The sequence below is a fragment of the Octodon degus genome, unplaced genomic scaffold, assembly GCF_000260255.1.
Source record: "Octodon degus isolate 3935 unplaced genomic scaffold, OctDeg1.0 scaffold00084, whole genome shotgun sequence".
Taxonomy (NCBI): domain Eukaryota; kingdom Metazoa; phylum Chordata; class Mammalia; order Rodentia; family Octodontidae; genus Octodon; species Octodon degus.
In genome coordinates this window covers 8,034,951-8,051,751 of record NW_004524660.1, presented here as the reverse complement: position 1 = coordinate 8,051,751, position 16,801 = coordinate 8,034,951, and the positions used below count along the sequence as shown (strand labels likewise).

General features: G+C 40.3%; 1 long non-coding RNA gene across 1 annotated transcript in view; it reads right to left on the bottom strand.

Moving 5' to 3' along the window:
- Window positions 1-3,414: 3,414 nt before the first annotated feature.
- The window catches only part of LOC111818248, a 19,645-nt gene continuing 6,258 nt past the window's right edge, over window positions 3,415-16,801 (bottom strand). Inside the window, exons 2-3 of the long non-coding RNA XR_002822274.1 lie at window positions 13,726-13,874; window positions 3,415-4,118 (exon numbers count right to left, since the gene is read on the bottom strand). This is a non-coding gene — a long non-coding RNA (uncharacterized LOC111818248). The remainder of the gene's footprint in view (window positions 4,119-13,725; window positions 13,875-16,801) is intronic.

The following is a 16,801-nucleotide window of genomic DNA, read 5'->3' as shown; positions in this document are numbered from 1 at the left end:
TCATTTCATAGTGGATCAGAACTGAAGGTTCTGCCTTAACAGCACCACTGGTGAGAGCTGCCAGAAGTTAGGTCCAGATATATAGATAAGACCCTCTAATTACACTAACAGGCTGCAGGGTCTGTAGTGCATAGGTTGTGTATAGGTTAAGCAACAAGGGCAAGTAGATGCGAAGCAATGGCTGGCGGCAAACCATAGGCCTGCTGAGACCTGGCTAGTGCTAGGTGCTGGGAGCTCCAGTGGGGTTCACATAGATCAGGGGATGACAATATAAGGTGTTGAAACTGCTTCGGTGAGCAAGCAAGGACCTCGGATTTTTGTTTTTACCTATTAGTTTTGTTCTTCCTAGTAACTGTAGAATCTGATTCTTATTCCCTGAAAGTTGTGAGTGCAAAATTTCTGTTTTTCTATAAAGAAACCTAAGTTCTATTTGTAAAGTTGAAATAAACGTGAACATTTAAAGTACATCCAGTCTCTCGAGTTACCCATCTTCCTCTCTACTCCTTTGCCCAGATTGCGCCTAAGCCTGCAAGCATCTGAGACAGCACATAAAACTGGATTGCGTACGGCTTTCTGTGCCCACTTCCCACCCGACTTCGTTGGGTGCACGTTGCCCTCTGCTTTCTGTTACGAACCCATTCAGAGGTCAGCCGCATCGTCCTATCCAAGCGGAGGCTTCCAGTTTATTTGTTCTCTGTGCTAACACCATGCTGCTCTCAGCTTGATAGAAAAGTATTCTACAGATATCGGGGTGTATTAATGAGACAAGAGATGCCCAGAGACCATATCAGGAATGTACTGTGCATATTTTCTTCCGTTTCAGTATCCCTAAAGAGGGAGAGAGGACACGACTCTGAAGGGGCAGGGCAGGATACTGTACATGGAAAGCTTCCTATCTTTCTGAGCTCCACTTTGAAGACACCAATTCTCTTAGTTATAGAAACCAAAGTTTATGTGTTTGTTCTATGATTAATTCTAATACAAAATCCAGAGCTTGGAGAAATAAGATACCAAAGAACTTGCTAGAGTTTAGACTTGGAATCTCCTCAGAATTCACTGCCCAGACTTGGTTGCCAGGGACACACTTTCAGGTGGAGTGGTGAGCTCCCGAGAACTCTGTCCCCCCAAAGGAATTCATCTGATGATCAGGTCATGCACTGTGGACTCATGGGTGTTCATGGAAGCAGGAAATGGGAGTGCATCGCAGGGGCGTGACCTGGACCACCATATCTGGCCCCTTCCTTTCAAGCTTTTCTCTCTGCCTCTGCTTCACCGCTGGGAATAGGCAGCTTTCCTCGGCTGTGCCTCTCTGCTGTGATGCTTCTGCCTTGCTCCAGGTCTAATGCGAGGAGGCTGGATGGTTGTGAACTAAACTCTCCGAGCCCAAGAGCCGGAATCAGCCCTTCATGCACAATCCATACTGCTCGCCTCAGGCGCTGCATCAGGCTACCACAACGTGCCAACACACACTCATCCTCCAGGCACACCAGCATCTAAACCGTCTTTTTTCTTGCTCTGTCCTCTTCCCTTCCTAAGAAAATTTCTGCCTCAGGGATATAGCTCAGCAGCACAAGCACCTGCCTGGCAAGCGCAAGGTCCTAAGTGTGATCTCCAGTGTCAAGAAAACCCATAAATTTGTTGAGGATTTACAAATTATGTTGGCCTGATGATGTGTTAGTATGTTACTAAACCTTGGTTTTCCTCTTCCATCATTTACTTTTATTGTTTAGAATTTTAAAATTATCTTTCTTTTTAAATTTGCTTCTGAAATATAAAACAGAAATACTTTGATTTTATTGTTGTTCTTCTCTTTCATCCTTCTTCTAAGACACTAGCTCAGAGCACTCTCCTTTTTTCTATAATTGGGGCCAGAGATAGCAGGGCATCAAAGTATGGGAAAAAGAACACCAAGCAGTAACCAAAATATTGAGGAACATTTTCAAGATATACTGTTACATAATGTTAACCATCCTTTTTGAGGAGTATATAATTTAGAATGATCATTTCATGAAACTTTTCTTTAAGGAAAAATGTCTTTTATGAATCAACAAAAATATATGTCTAAAATAAGTTTTTTTATTACATCATCAATCTCTAGCCAACTATCAGTGTTTCAGGCAACTGAGTTAGGCAAACATATTATGGGCAGTCAGACAGGGCGAGGCCTTCAAAGGAGCCAGTGTGGGAGAAAAGATGCCTTGCAACTATGGACAAAACAGACACCCCTGCTGTGGACCAGACCTCAAGACAAAGATTAAACAAATGTACCCCAAGCCCCCCTAAGGATTGGTATTGGGACCAGGTCTCTATCATCTTGAGAAACCATGAAGAGTCACTAACCCAACCTCCCTACAGGAAGAGCTCCTGCTCTGGACTCGTGCTGCTTGCTGCGTGACTCCGACTCTCTTCCCCATTTGATCCTGACCTGATCAGTTTTACCTCAGCAATTAGGATTGTAATCTTACTGGTTGGCCATAGTTTTGTCCCACCTCATGCCCACCTTGGGAGCTCCCATGTTTCCCATCGTAAACCTCCTCATGATTTTGCTGTATACAAATCTCTGAAAAAGACAGGTTCCTGGGCAGCCCACTCAGGTCCACTTCTGCCTCTCTTTCAGACAAAAGCTTTCTTTTCTTTTCTTTTCTTTTCTTTTCTTTCTTTTTTTTTTTTTTTTTTTGCAGAACCAGGGATTGAACTCAGGCCCCTGTGCTTTCCAGGCAAGTGCTTATTCCACTGAACCATCTCCCAAGCCCCAACAAAATCTTTCTTTCCTTCAATAAATACATTCTTCTCTTAATCTCCCTTGTTCCTAAAATTCATTCTTTGATTTTAGAGAACTCAACCTCATCCCAGATACCTTTTGGTTGGGAGTTTCTTCCTTGCATATTACCAGGATGGTCAGCAACACTAAAAGGAAAAGAGTCAGCATTTTGTAGAGAGACAAGTCTAGTAAGCTTGGTCTGTTTAAATACTAATAAATATTTAAGTTTTCACTGGTATTCACATATAAAAAACACTCCTAAAACAGTTAATTCATTCAATCACTGAGAGGTATGATTAAATGTCCAAAAATCTCTGAATTCTCAAAAGTTTCCATAAAAATCTATGAAATGCATCTGATGCTAATTTCATAAAGGTATGATGATCAATATATCCAACTACAAATTACATAGTGTGTATACATTAAGCACTCCTAAATTATCTGAATATTTCTGGAATTTTAAATTATTGAATCATCCTATAAATAGGCCTAAGTAATATTTTAGAAGGCCACAAGATAGAGTTACCATTTAAAATTATATATGTTGATATATTTATGTAATATTTACCTGGTATCTTTTCTAAAATGACTTTATACAAAAACATCAGTAAATTTTTCCTTTGTTTTACAGCTTGCTACTAAATCCTAATTAAAGAAAACCTAAGTCCTCTCCAGTAACACATTCTACAAAGTGAAACCCAGGTCAGTGTTCCTGTCCTCGACTCTTAAAATCTAGAAAAAGAGCGGTGGTGTTAGCCAAGGCCAGACGTAGAAAGCGATTCCTGTTTCACAGGGCTCTGCAGGCTGTGGGTGAGATTGCAGCTCTCAGCCTCTCCGGCTTTGCCTGCCATTTCCATGATAGGCTTGGCCTTTATTTTTTAAAATACTAAGCAGCTTCTTGTGGGTGGGATCAAATGACTGCCCCTCTCCCTTCACCTGCGAAATTTCAGAGCCTATTTGAAAAGGGCCATTGTTTCCCAGGAATGCCAGGCCCAGTCCAGGAAAGAAAGTCTTCATTTCCACAGGAATTTGGAGCCTGCCTGAGAAGGCCAGCCAGTTACTTGGTGAAAACTGGTAATTCATTCAAGTTCTGAGCAGTGACTCTCCAGGCCTTACTCTCTTACTTTCAGCCCCGGACTTTTAGGACTAATTTCTTTTTCCTTTGAATCACAAGGATATGTGCATATGGATCTGTGCATGCACCTTACAGCAGGAGGAACACGCGTGAAGCACAGCACGCACACAGAAGGGAGCCGGCGGGGACGCTCTCCACACAGAGAGCCACAGCCTGCAGCAGGAGACATAGGTCCTTCTGTTCCAACTTCTTCCCTGCCGTTCACAGCACTTGAGTGCATTCCTGTGAATAAGTGCGTATGTTTAGCAAGAATTTGAAGTAGGTTCCTAATAAAATATATTTGTACAAGAATATAAAACAAAGATACAGTACTTGTATTCAATATCTGGACAGAAGGCCCCTGTCTGAAGCACATTAAAAATAATTTCTATGGGAAAATTCATTGCAGTAGAAGGAAAGAAATAAGCTTGAGAGAAGCACAGTGAAATCTTTCTGGTTGGAGTCTACAGGGACAGACCACAAGTATTACAATATAACCTTCCTACTGTTTAGAGTCTGATGTTTTCCACAAAATGACTTAATGTTCAAACCACCGCCCAAGCATTCGAACTGACTAAAATGTAAAAGTAAAAATAAAAATAAACAATGATAATGTTAATTAATTTGAAAGCAGACCGTCTGTTATGCTTGTTTTTCAGTAGGAGACAGTAATGGTGCCAGCGTGGCTTCAGGACAGTAGTTTTTGAAAGAAAGTTAAGTATCTTGAGCAGGAAATTTTCTTGATCACTACATTCAACATTTAAAGATTTGGGGAAAGTTTACTTTTTATGACTTTGACACAGTATGCATTTACTTTCTCAGTAATAAAGCACTGCTAATGTCTAGTGAACTGTCATGTCATTGTTTTCCAAAAGGAATATTCGAAATTCAGAAAACAGGGAAACAGAAGCCAATAACCCAAAAGATGGCTTTCTTTTTCTTCCCTTTCCTTTCGTCAGATGTTTCCTGTAATCTTGTGAAAAACCTGATGTTGTGACATTATTAGTCACTGGGCTTGCGGGGAGATGGCACACAAAAGGAAGCCTGTCCTTTTGGGACCTGGTTTTGAACCAGTTTCAAACGACAGAAAAATACTCTTTTGTGGCTGCTAAAGTTCAGGCATGAATTCTGGCAGTCTTACCCAATTCCCTAAAGCAGAGTCCACATTACCGACATCTAATTGGCAGGCTCTGCCTGCAACTCCCACTAGGGCCGAGGCAATGAATGGACTCAGTGAAGGTGTCCCGAGCTGTTGGCACGGGCTAGGCTGGCCACTGCTCCTCCTTCAGCCGCCCCAGACACAGTGCTCAGTGAGGAGGCCGCGTGTCTGCGTGAAGACACAGCAGTCTGACTCAGTTGTAGCTCTACGCAGAGCTCGTCTCTTCACTTAATCTACAAAAGCAAATGGGCCTGAGCGAACAAAAACAACTTCTGTTGGGTCATTTCATTCCTTGATCTCTGCTCCACACCAAGTACAGCTTAAGTGTCCGGCTAACTATGGTTGAATGTTCCTTCCTCCAGGTCAGCTCCAAATTATTCTTTAGACAGCCAGAGAAGAAATCTATCCCATCCCTACCAAGCAAAGTCTTTAAGGCTTACTTTCATTGCCCAGCACACTGTGTCTACTACATCTCGTCAGAATATGTCAATAGCATTACATTTTTATGTCGATTCATTTTATCCTGTGAATTCTTTAAATCATTCATGCCAAATTCTTATCTGAAAATACTGTTGTATCTGCCATTTGAGTGAAAGGCCACCGCCCTCCAAAAGCAGCAACTGTAACTGAATGCTCATAATTTCAGTAGGATCGTACTGCTTTGCTCAAATCTGGAGTTTAGGAAAGGTTAGGAATGAAAATGAGTTGGTAATCATAATCAAATTCACGACTGGTGGCTTAGTATCTGACAGCATTCTTACTCTCTCATGTAAGACGATAAAGGAGGATTATTTATCTTCTTAGTTAACATCTTCAATGCTGAGTCCTCTTACCTCATTAAGGAGGTGCTACGCAGTCTCCAGGAACTCCACACTGAGCACCCCTTCATGCCCTTGCCCTGCGCCTCAGCCCCCTCCCTCCAGGACCCAAGAATCCACACCCACACCACACTCTGTCTTCTTAAGAGAACAAGAAGAAGAAGAAGCGAAGTCTCAAGAGCAAAATTCACACTGAAAACTGAGGTGCTTTGAACTTTCTCTTCACCTTAGCAGGGCTGCAGACGGGTAGTCTAAAAGACAACTCAGCAATGTCTGAATGAACCTTAAACAATGGCTCTTTTACAAGTGGGTCTTTAATTGAATACGGCTGTGTTTATGGAAGCAGAAGAGAATTTACAAAAAGTGGCAGATTCCCTTCACTCTGGAGCCTCCCTGGCACTCACAGGCAGGGCAGTTTTGCTATTGAGCAGTCCTGTTCCTTTCCCTGTCCTTATCCAGTGACTAATACATCTAGTTGAATGACATTAAAATATCACTTTATATTACTTTTTGTTAGAATTATCTCAAGTTGTTTTCCAGTGGGTAAATACGCACTTTCTAAACTCAAAGAGACACCAGAAATTCCAAACAAGGACTGGTATCTCTCTGTCTAAACTCCTACATCAAATATTACAAGACACAATTAAGTTGAAAAATTTTAGAACTTAATTTAGTGGGGCCCCTCTTCTGTGCATTTGCTTAAAAAACTACAAAGATAGGAAATTCAGGAAATCAACTTGATTAATCTATTCATTATATTTTTGTCACTGAATTTTATTAAGAAACTATCATTGTAAAGTTGCAGTGCATTTGTAGACTTTCTCAGTGTTGGGCAGTGCTAAGGTCTTCCTAGTGCTCTGGAACATACACAGATTAAAATTTAGCTACATCAGTGTGAGATTCCAAGACTTTTCATTTTGTTAATAGTGACCTCTACAGGTCAACTACAACAACAGCAAACAGTGACAGCAGCACCAGGGTCACAGACTTAGTTAATGACAGTGGTTCAACAGTAATGCTAAATCTAAAGTATCTCAGATCCTGAATATCAACTTATATTTTGTATCTTTGAATCTAATAAACATTTAGTAGGCTCAAAATTCTCCGTATACTATAGTTTCAAAATAAAGAGATTTCTAGGGGCCGGCCAAATAGCTCAGCAGATTAAAGCGCCTGCAGGCAGGTGCAGGGGTAGGGGGGTGAGGGGGAGTTCGATCCCCTGGGCTTCGGTGCCGGCCCCGCCTCTGGGGCGCTGAGACAGCCATTGAGACTGGGCGTGGTGGCGCACACCTGTAATCCCAGCTCTTGGGAGGCTGTAAACAGATGGATCACTATGAGTCCGATCTAGTAGTGAGACCCTGAACACCCTGTAGAGCCTTCTCTAGAATGCAAAATGAATAAATAAATAAAGAGATTTCTGATAAATTCTTTGTTTATTTATACAAAATTAAGAAACTAGGGAAAAACTTACAAACAGGAAAACTTAAAGTACATTCTAATGCTAATCTTTTATTTGGAAAAATAAAAAGATATTATAATAATACAATAATTTTCCTGAAAAGTATGTGAACATAAAAGTTGATTTAAAAAAAAATAAACCTCTTTTTCCTCAAAGCATGGCCAGTGTGACTTTTGCTCATTCATTAAGGAATTCTTAAAACAGTAGCACAATTAAGAGTTACGGGATTTTTTTTTAAGGATTAGATTGTAGAATTTAACTAAAATGTTATGAATTCACCAATCTTGTGAATGTCAATATACTCTGATGATTTCCCACAAGAAAAATAGCCTCATGTGCAATCTGATAATTCTCTATAATAAACTGGGAAATGTTGCAATGAAATTTTAACTCTGGGGGTGAACTAGAGCAAAACCAGGTCCTTCGTGCTGAACTACATCCTCAGGCCTTTAAAAAAATTTGAGAGCCCGCTAAATTGCCCAGGTTGGACTCAGCCTTACGATCCTCTTTCCTCAGCCTCCCACAGTCCTGGGCTGACAGTCCGTGCCCCACCACACCTCGCTGCATTAACTATTTTGAACTTTCATTCTAAAACTCTTTCTAGCTTGAGCCAGAAAAATAATCCAATAAGTAGACCAGTTTTAAAGTCATTATTCTCCAGCTATAAGATACACTCGAGTGAACATTTGAAAAGTCCTGTAAATAAGTACAGCGCACCTTTCCTGCTCCACCTCTCACGCTCCTGTCGTGGGATTATCACCTCAAATCCACGATGTCTGGGTCTCTCCCTGCCATTTCCCTTCTCGGTATTTCCCTACATTTCAAGCGCTTGTCGGTATCGGAGATTCCTTCTCGCTCTAGTCCACTCCCGTTGCAGGCTCTGCACATGGTCCACGCGGATTGATGCCTTCCTAGATGCCTTCAATCTCAGGCAATTTGACAATTTAATATGTTTAAGAAATACAAGTAGCACCCAGGAAAACTAGGCTCAAGCTCTTGGTGATGACAAGGATGGAGTTTACTGACAAAGGATTTCGGTCTTCAGAATAAAATGAAGTCTGAAGTCTGAACTAATCAATTATGAAAAGTGCCTTCAAATATTTTAAATACATGTTTAATGATAGCCATGAATCAAGGCATTACAAATACCCAGGGCTCTCGCAATATGCTTAGTTTTCTGAAGTTAATTTTAGTAGTAAATGAAGTTTTTTTTCCATCATTTACTTGATAAATATACTCTTGCCCTCAAGTTTATCTTTTATAAAAAGAACATGATAATTCCTATGTAATAATATACTTAATATGATCAAATAGTTGATATTTGATAGCCACAGAGCGTAACTGTTAGAAATTAATTCTAGCTGACTGCGGTAATCCCAGAACTCAGCAGGCCAAGGCAGGAGGATCGCTGTAGGTTCCAGGCCAGCCTGGGCTTCTTAGCAAGAGCAAGGCCAGCCTGAACTACAAAGTGGGCCCCTGTCTCAAAGCAAACTAGTACTACTAAAATTTATACTATAGTAATAACCAAAAATTTTGAAAAATCTTAGAAAAATTATAAGATATGCATAAAATGCAATTCCACTTTAATAAGTTTTATTTAAAGCATAGAGATTTTTCAAAGGTCTAAAATAGGAGCATTTCTCTCATGCACATTTTAAATAAAATATTAAGGAAAGAAATTCGGTGGTGATATAGCCCTGTAGACCAGCGCTCTGGGAGCCTAAGGAAGGAGGGTCACAAAGATTGATCCCTACCCTAGAGACAGCCTGTTTCAAAAATACAATTTTAAAAGATTGGGGAAAAATTTAAAGGTCCAATCTGAAAATGGGCCTTTGAAATGAATAGACATTTAGCACATGAAGAAGAAGAAATGGTAAATAAATGTATTAAAAAATGTCCTACTTCATCAGTCATCTGAGAAATGCAAATTAAAATGATTCTGAGATTCCATCGCTGTGGTCAAGAAGTTAATCAATAGCAAATGCTGGCAGGGCCATGGAGAACAAGGAACGCCTCTCCACTGTTCATGGGAGTGCACACTGCTATGGGCACTAAGAAAATCAGGGGGAGATGCCTCAAGATGCTGAGATTGGTGGTCTCATTCTACCCAGCTAGTCCCCATCTTGGCCTCTTCCTCAAAGAACTCAAAGCACCATACCACAGGGATACACCAGGCCCACATTTGTAGCAGCACCATTTATGATAGCTGAATATTGGAAATAGCCCAAACTCCCATCAACTGATGAATGGATAAAGAAGATGTGGGTTTTTTATACAATGGAGTACTACTCTGTCATAAAGAAGAAAAAGCCTGAGATGTTTCTAGGTAAATGGATGCATCTTCAGACCACACTGTTAATTGAAATGAATTAGGCACATATGTGTAAATACCACATATTTTTTTTTTTTTGGTGTGAGAAACCAAAGTGTAAATAAGGATGAAAATATATTACAGATATTGTGAAATAAAATATTCAAGTAGAAAGGCAAAAAAAAAAAAAGGAGAGGGAAGGGGAAAAGAAAGGAAAAGAAATGTAAAAATAATTAGAAAAGGAGGAAAAATGGAAAGAAAGGTTTTGTAAGCAAAGCGGGAAAGAGAGGTTGAATGGAGGGTAGGGGAATGTGAAAAACACAAGAGAATCAAAAGACGTCACATACAGGCCCAAATTCCCTATGATGAATGTGACTGTTCTGTGTACCTAAAATGTACCAATAAAAATCATTTTCTTTTGGGGAAAAAAAGGCTGGGGGACAAAAAAATAAATAAATAAAGCTGAGCATGTACCTACCTCAGTGAGAAGGTCTTGGGTTCAATCCCCACTATCAGTAAATCAATCAAATCTTGACTATATTTTCAGCGTATGCCAACTATCACCTCAGAGTATTTGGGACGGCTACCAAGGGAGGCCAGGGAGGAAAGTACAGAAGGAAGAAAAAAGTGAGCACAAGAGAAGATGAAGAGAGAGATGTAGAGCTAGTAGATGTGCTGCTGGTGGGAATGTAAAATGATACAGGTACTAGGAAGCCCGCGGCTGGCCCTCCAGATCTCATGCAGAAGGACCACGTGATGTAGCAGCTGCTCTTCTCAGCATACATCTGAAGTAGCTCAAAGCAGGATGTCAGAGAGACATCTACTCATGCTATTGATAGCAGCGGTAGGCACAACAGAGAAAAGGCGGCTGCACCCACTGATGGGCACTATCCAAGTGTTTATCAATGACAGTAATAGTTATGGATACTCATAACAGTTACCTATCAATAACAGTGTCTTTCAGTAACGACTATGGATCCTACAACACAAAATCACTGTGTACATTATGCTGAGTGAAGGATGTTAGTAATGAAGTGCTGTCTGATCCCACTGATGTGCAGTACCAATCAAATGCATGGACAAAGAAAGGACAATGATGACATTCAGGGACCACGAAAGGGGGGAATTGGGTTGCAGCTCAGTGCAGGGGTGTGTCCAGCACATAGGAGGCCGTGAGTTCAATCCTTGACACAAAACCAAGATGAAACACAGAAACATAAAGAAAAAAATCCTGGAGGAGATATGCTGTAAAACATCAAGAGAAATTAAAAAGGCCCCCTGAAAACCTATTCTAAGGGTAGGGTTGGTAAAGTCACAGGAAAAGGGATTGAGGGAAGTGAAGAGCTTTAATGGTAACTGATCCACTAACTAGAACCCACCAATAATGTTTTTTTGACTGAGAGCAATGACATGATTATCATGTACTTATTTGAACCAGCTTTAAAGTATATCACATGGGGAAATGTTAGTAAGGGAAATAAGTTGATTAAAAATATCCTTAGTCTAGTTCTACTGATACAGCCCTACAATACTGTTCTTTGTGTCATCAAAATTGCTTGTAAGGGCCAGCCAGAGAGCTCAGCGGACTAAGGCACCTGTTTAGGAAGACACAGGGACCTGGGTTTGGTCCCCAGCGTGTCATGCCGATCCCACCCCTGTGGCACACTGAGACAGAGACTCGAGGCTGAGCGTGGTGATACACACCTGTAATCCCAGCACTAGGGAAGCTGAAAACAGGAGGATCAATACGAGTCTGATCCGTGCAGTGAGACCCTGTAGACCCTGACCTAAACACGTTAAAAAAAAATTGCTTGCTAGCGATAGGTTTCTTAAAGGAGTCCTACACCGTTCTTTTAAAAACGTTTCTTTCAAGTTGCTGACACACATTTTAAGTTGTAATGGTAGGACTTTTATATTTGAATAAACTCATTCTTTTGGGTTTTCTTCCATTTCAATTAAATTCTGCTGAAATTTAAGAAGCTTGTCTTTAAAGCCAATGGGATGTTTACTTTAAATTAGCAAACTGAAGTTTAATACTCTGCCAATTATATTGTGTGATAAATGGACTTAGAGATTCACTGAAATACTCTGCTTTGAAATTTATCTACTTTAATACACTTAATAATTTGTCCTGATTCAAGTATGTTGCTTAATGTATAATAACAACACCTGTAGCTTCAAAGACATACAGAATTCAATAAGGTGAATAAATATATATATATTATATATATTAGCATGCCTTGTTTATGCACAGGCGGGCACTGGCTACTGCGCCCCAATCTGGCGACTGCCTGGCAGCAGTTATGAGATGCATCCTTATTTCAGATATGTTTAATATTTGGAAAAAGTGCATCTCCAATACTATGAAATGTATTATCCTAATTTACTGCATTGTTTGTCTGATTACGTAAACATGTCACTATATTCATTATCCGTTGTTCTCCTGCCTTCCTATTACTGGCATACTTACATAGAAACACATTTAATGTTGACAAAGACCTGCTCCTCACATTCTACATCCATCACGGTTTTGAAGAAATGACACACGCTACAACATGCCCAGGGCTTTGCAGATCTGAAAGGCAGACTACCTTCACACCAGAGGCTGAAGACAGTGCTTCACATTCGAAGGGCTGTGACTATTTAGTCATGAGTACTTTGCTCTTACCAGAAGAAGCTGCTGACTAGGTGCAGGCGAAGTTTAGAACAAGGACTCACAAGGGTCTCCTCATCCATCCAGCACAAGTAATGAAACATAATTCCTTGGAGAATGACCAAGATCTTGAAGTTTATCCTTTCAAAGGCTCTATCATTATTTTGTTTGGTTGCAATTTCTACTTTGGTGTATTTCCCCTGGCTAGAATAGCCAAAAGGCAATATAAATTTTCAGCATATCTAAACAACTAATAGATAATATTGGGCAGGATATCATGTCTGCATCTTGTACAATGAATAACCACTAAGACAGCAATATGCAATGTATTAATTATCGAAACTTTGCTAGTCATCAGTTTTGAAACTGTCTCATTGCTATTTCTCAATACAATTATTTAAAATTAAAAAAATAAATGAACAAACAAAATGTGGGGAAAAAAAGAACAGTCTGACTAAAACTGAAATCTCAAATCTATATCTTTAACAATCTTTTTTAAGAAACTAACCTAATCCGCTGCAGGAAGAGCCCAGTTCTGTATTCATGCCCATCTGCTGCATGACTTGCTTCCCATCTGACCCTGGATTGAATCTATTTTACCTGAGCAACTGCGCTTGCAGTCTTATCAGTGGACCACAGTTTTGTCCCACCTCATGTGCGAGTTCCCACGTTTTCCACTTTAGACCCACTTCACCTGTGGTTTTGCCCTGTAAAAGTCTCTTTAAAAAGGCAGCTTCCTAGGTAACCCACTTGAGTCCCCCCGTCCCCTGTCCCCATCTCAGACAGAAAGTTTCTTGCCCCAAGTGAATGCATCCTGCTCTTAATCCCCGTTGTTCCTAAAATTCAGTCTTTGGTTTTAGAGAACACCAACTCATCCCAGGTCCCTTTCGGTGGTGGTCCTCTCCCCTATGTCACCCTGGGAAGGAGCAAAAAGAAGGTGCATGGCCTCTGTGTCTTCCTGTCATGTAGTCTGCAGGTGCTGAGGAACATCCCAGAGGTCTGCAACCTCCGAGGAGTTCTACGTGCACGTTACAGACCCCTAAATGTGAAGATTTTGTGGCAAAAAAGAAACAGTCATTTTGTTCTTAATAAGCTAAAGGAGAAACATGCTCAAATAATTCATACTATAATTATATTTTTCAATATGGCTTGTCAAGTTGGTACTTTATTTCATCTTGGATATGTGTCTTCCAAGTACTTTAGCTCTTCCTGGGTACTTTTGAAACTAGTAAGTTTCAGAATGTGTTAAAATCCCAGTACTTTGGTATTCAAAGTACTTTAAGGAATTTCAGAATACAGGGGAAATATATGCAACGAGTGCTCCTTCACTGAATACATATTTCATAGAATGCTAAAGTCGGCAGAAAGACCAAAAAAATGAAAAGGGGTGACGGCGCATGACAGAAAAGGTGAGCAATGTGCGTACTTTCAAGAATTAGATGTGACTTACATAACAGAAATCCAAATACAGTGACTTCATGCACCCACCGGTGCTCCGTTGTTAACGTGAACCTTCAGAGGTCATCTGAGAAAGCAGCCTTTCCGCTGCCAATAGGAAGTACAGAAAGTGCGAAGGGTTCCGAAGGTTGTGGGCTGAACCTAGAAGCAGCACAGAGTAATTTCCTCTTTCAGAGGTAAAATTCAGTCAGCTGACCACTTCTAACTGTAAGAGAATATGGCCAGAAAAATAAATCCATAAATAATAAAGTACAGGACTTTAAAGTATCTCATAATCACATGCAAAGTATTCAGTGTTGGCTGTTCTTCTTAGCACTGTTAATCCTCGGTAGTTAGAAAGATCTAACTGCCATAATAGTAGTAGGTTTTGCGTAGGACTGGCAATGTCTGAAGTTGTTGACTTGAGCTTTCTACAGCTCAATGTATTAATGTGGCTTTACTTTTTATACTTCGTTTTCATACTTTTCTGCTGGATGGTTAAGACCAAGATAAAGCAAGGCCTATATAAGAAGAAATGTAACTTTGTTTCTGACAAGTTCAGTTCTGCTGAATTTAAGCACCTACAATATTTAAGTGACAATGGAATGCCCTTCTCCGACAAAACTAACCAGAAAAGTGGGATAGAAATGAACGACCCTTTTTGCTCTGTACACTCAAGATAGTTAGGATAGATATACAGCTCTTTTCTCTTAACTCAATGAATAGAGAGGTTTGTTCTAATGGTGTTTGGGATGGGATATGATGTCTGCATCTTGTACAATGAATAACCACTAAGACAATATGCAATGTATTAATTATTGAAAATGTGCCAGTAACCGGTTGTGAAACTGTCTCACTGATATTTGTTTCTTGATAAAATTATTAAAAATAAATAAATAAATAAGAAAGATCTATTTGCCTCTAGGATTAAAATTATATTTATAGACATTTTTTCCAGTCCCCTTAAACATTTTTTTGCCTATATTAGCTACCCTAGATGTGGACAGATCTTTCATATTGCTGTTATATCTAAATTTTATCATTAACTAGGACATAAATGTACGCTGATCTCTAGCAGTGTAAACGTTGGATTTGTACCTGCCACTCCGGTGCTCGAGCTCCCATGAACTGGCCTGATGCTAGCAGGCCCTTCTCAGCATTCAGAGCAACGTGCACACACAGAACAACTTCATGAACAGGGATGTCATTCTGGGAACCTCTGTGACCACGACAGGCAAGATGAAAAGCTGCTTCCTTTTACAATCACGCCCGAACACAAATAAAGCGTGAGCGGTGTGGACGCTGAAGAGCAAGCGCTGCTCCTCCGAGCGCATGTCAGTGGCTACCGCTTCTTTAGTGCTTGCAGCTGCAGCCGCATTCTCAGCTAGACTGAACGTGCCGAGACCGTCCAGCCACAAGTCTGCCACTGTTTCTGGCAGCGCAGGGCCGTGCAGGGCATCCTCATGCCACCCTCCTCAAAGCCACCTACGCAGAGGCCTAACACTGTTACGGACCTTTTTAGCACCTCCCCGCTGAGCAGTCCTGCAGTTACCAGTAACGCATGCGTCTTTATCTTCTTATTACAATAAGCATGTTCAACCCTAAGTACTGTATGACCCTGGTGGTACCCAGCTGAAGATCACTGATACTAAGTGAAAGTTATCAACCTGCCTACTTTCTTCACTTTTTCTCAACATCCATTATTATTTATCTTTTCAAGCTGTAATATTAATGCTTTTATGCTGTCATAGTTGTTCCACTAAAATCACAATTTAAAAAACATTGTAATTTTCATTACTTCGAAAAACTCAGTTCTGTTTTGCATTTAGTGATTAGTATGCATGTTCTTTCTTGTTTAGTAATATCCTTAAAATACTGTTTATCAAACAACTGTGCTCAGTTCATATTTAATTTTTGAAGATAAAATTCCTTTAAAAGCTTCTTAGAGCCACATTCTGAGTTGCACTGCACCATTTTAAGCATGCTGAGAAAGATAATGGTTTGTGATTTCAAAGTACAATGTAGACACTATAATGGTGAATATTTTAGCAGAATAAAATAAGATGCAGTTGCATTAATTTTCATTTTGAACTGCTGCCTAGAAGAATTCTTTGATCAGAGGACAGTAATATTTAACAAGATAAACATTTAAGTAAATGAAGTTTCTTAGTACTTTTTGTAAGAAAAATGAAAAATAGTATAACAAAAAATAAAGCATTAGAGGGCCGGCCAAATAGCTCAGAGGATTAAAGAGCCTGCAAGCAGGCACAGGAGCCAGGGGTTCGATCCCTGGGTCTGCTATGCGGGCTCCGCCCCTGGAGTGCGCTGAGATGGCAACTGAGACTAGGCATAGTGGCTTTTGGGAAGCTTTAAACAGGCGGATCACTATGAGTCTGATCTAGTAGTGAGACCCTGAACACCCTGTAGACTCTTCCCTAAAAGTACAAAAACAAACAAATAAACAAAAAACCCAAGCATTAGAAATTATACAGAATTTCACTATATTTTTTTATTTATTTTTGATACAGGGTCTTGATACACAGTTGAGAGACGACTAATGATCCTCCTGTCTCAGCCTACCCAGCATGGGCCACCACACCTGGTTTCAGGGCCAGCACAGCACACCAGAGGTTCTGGGGCCAACTGGGGACTGAACTCAGGTCCTTGTGCTTGCCAGGCAGGCGCTTACACCAGCGAGCTATCTCCCAGCCTGAGAATTCCACTATCAACTGCAAGTTTTCAGTTTAACAGGGAAACTTCCTCATGAATTCCTTTTTCACTTTCTCACTGAAGCCAGCTACATAAGCTTAGGTATTTTTTTTCTAAATTTTTCTACCAAGAGATCATGAGACCATAAGTTTAAAAAGTTTAACAAAAGCAGAGCTGTGAAGTGATATAACTTCCAAGAGCTTTGAAATAATTTGGAAAAATTGAAAGCTTAACAAAGTTGTCATACCTTGCTTACTTATTACATGTTTTTGGACTCAATAAAAAAACAAGAAAGAGGGGCCCGAGAGATGGCTCAGTGGAATAAGCACTTCCCTGGCAAGCACAAGGGTCTGAGTTCAATCCCTGGTTCCGCAAAAAAA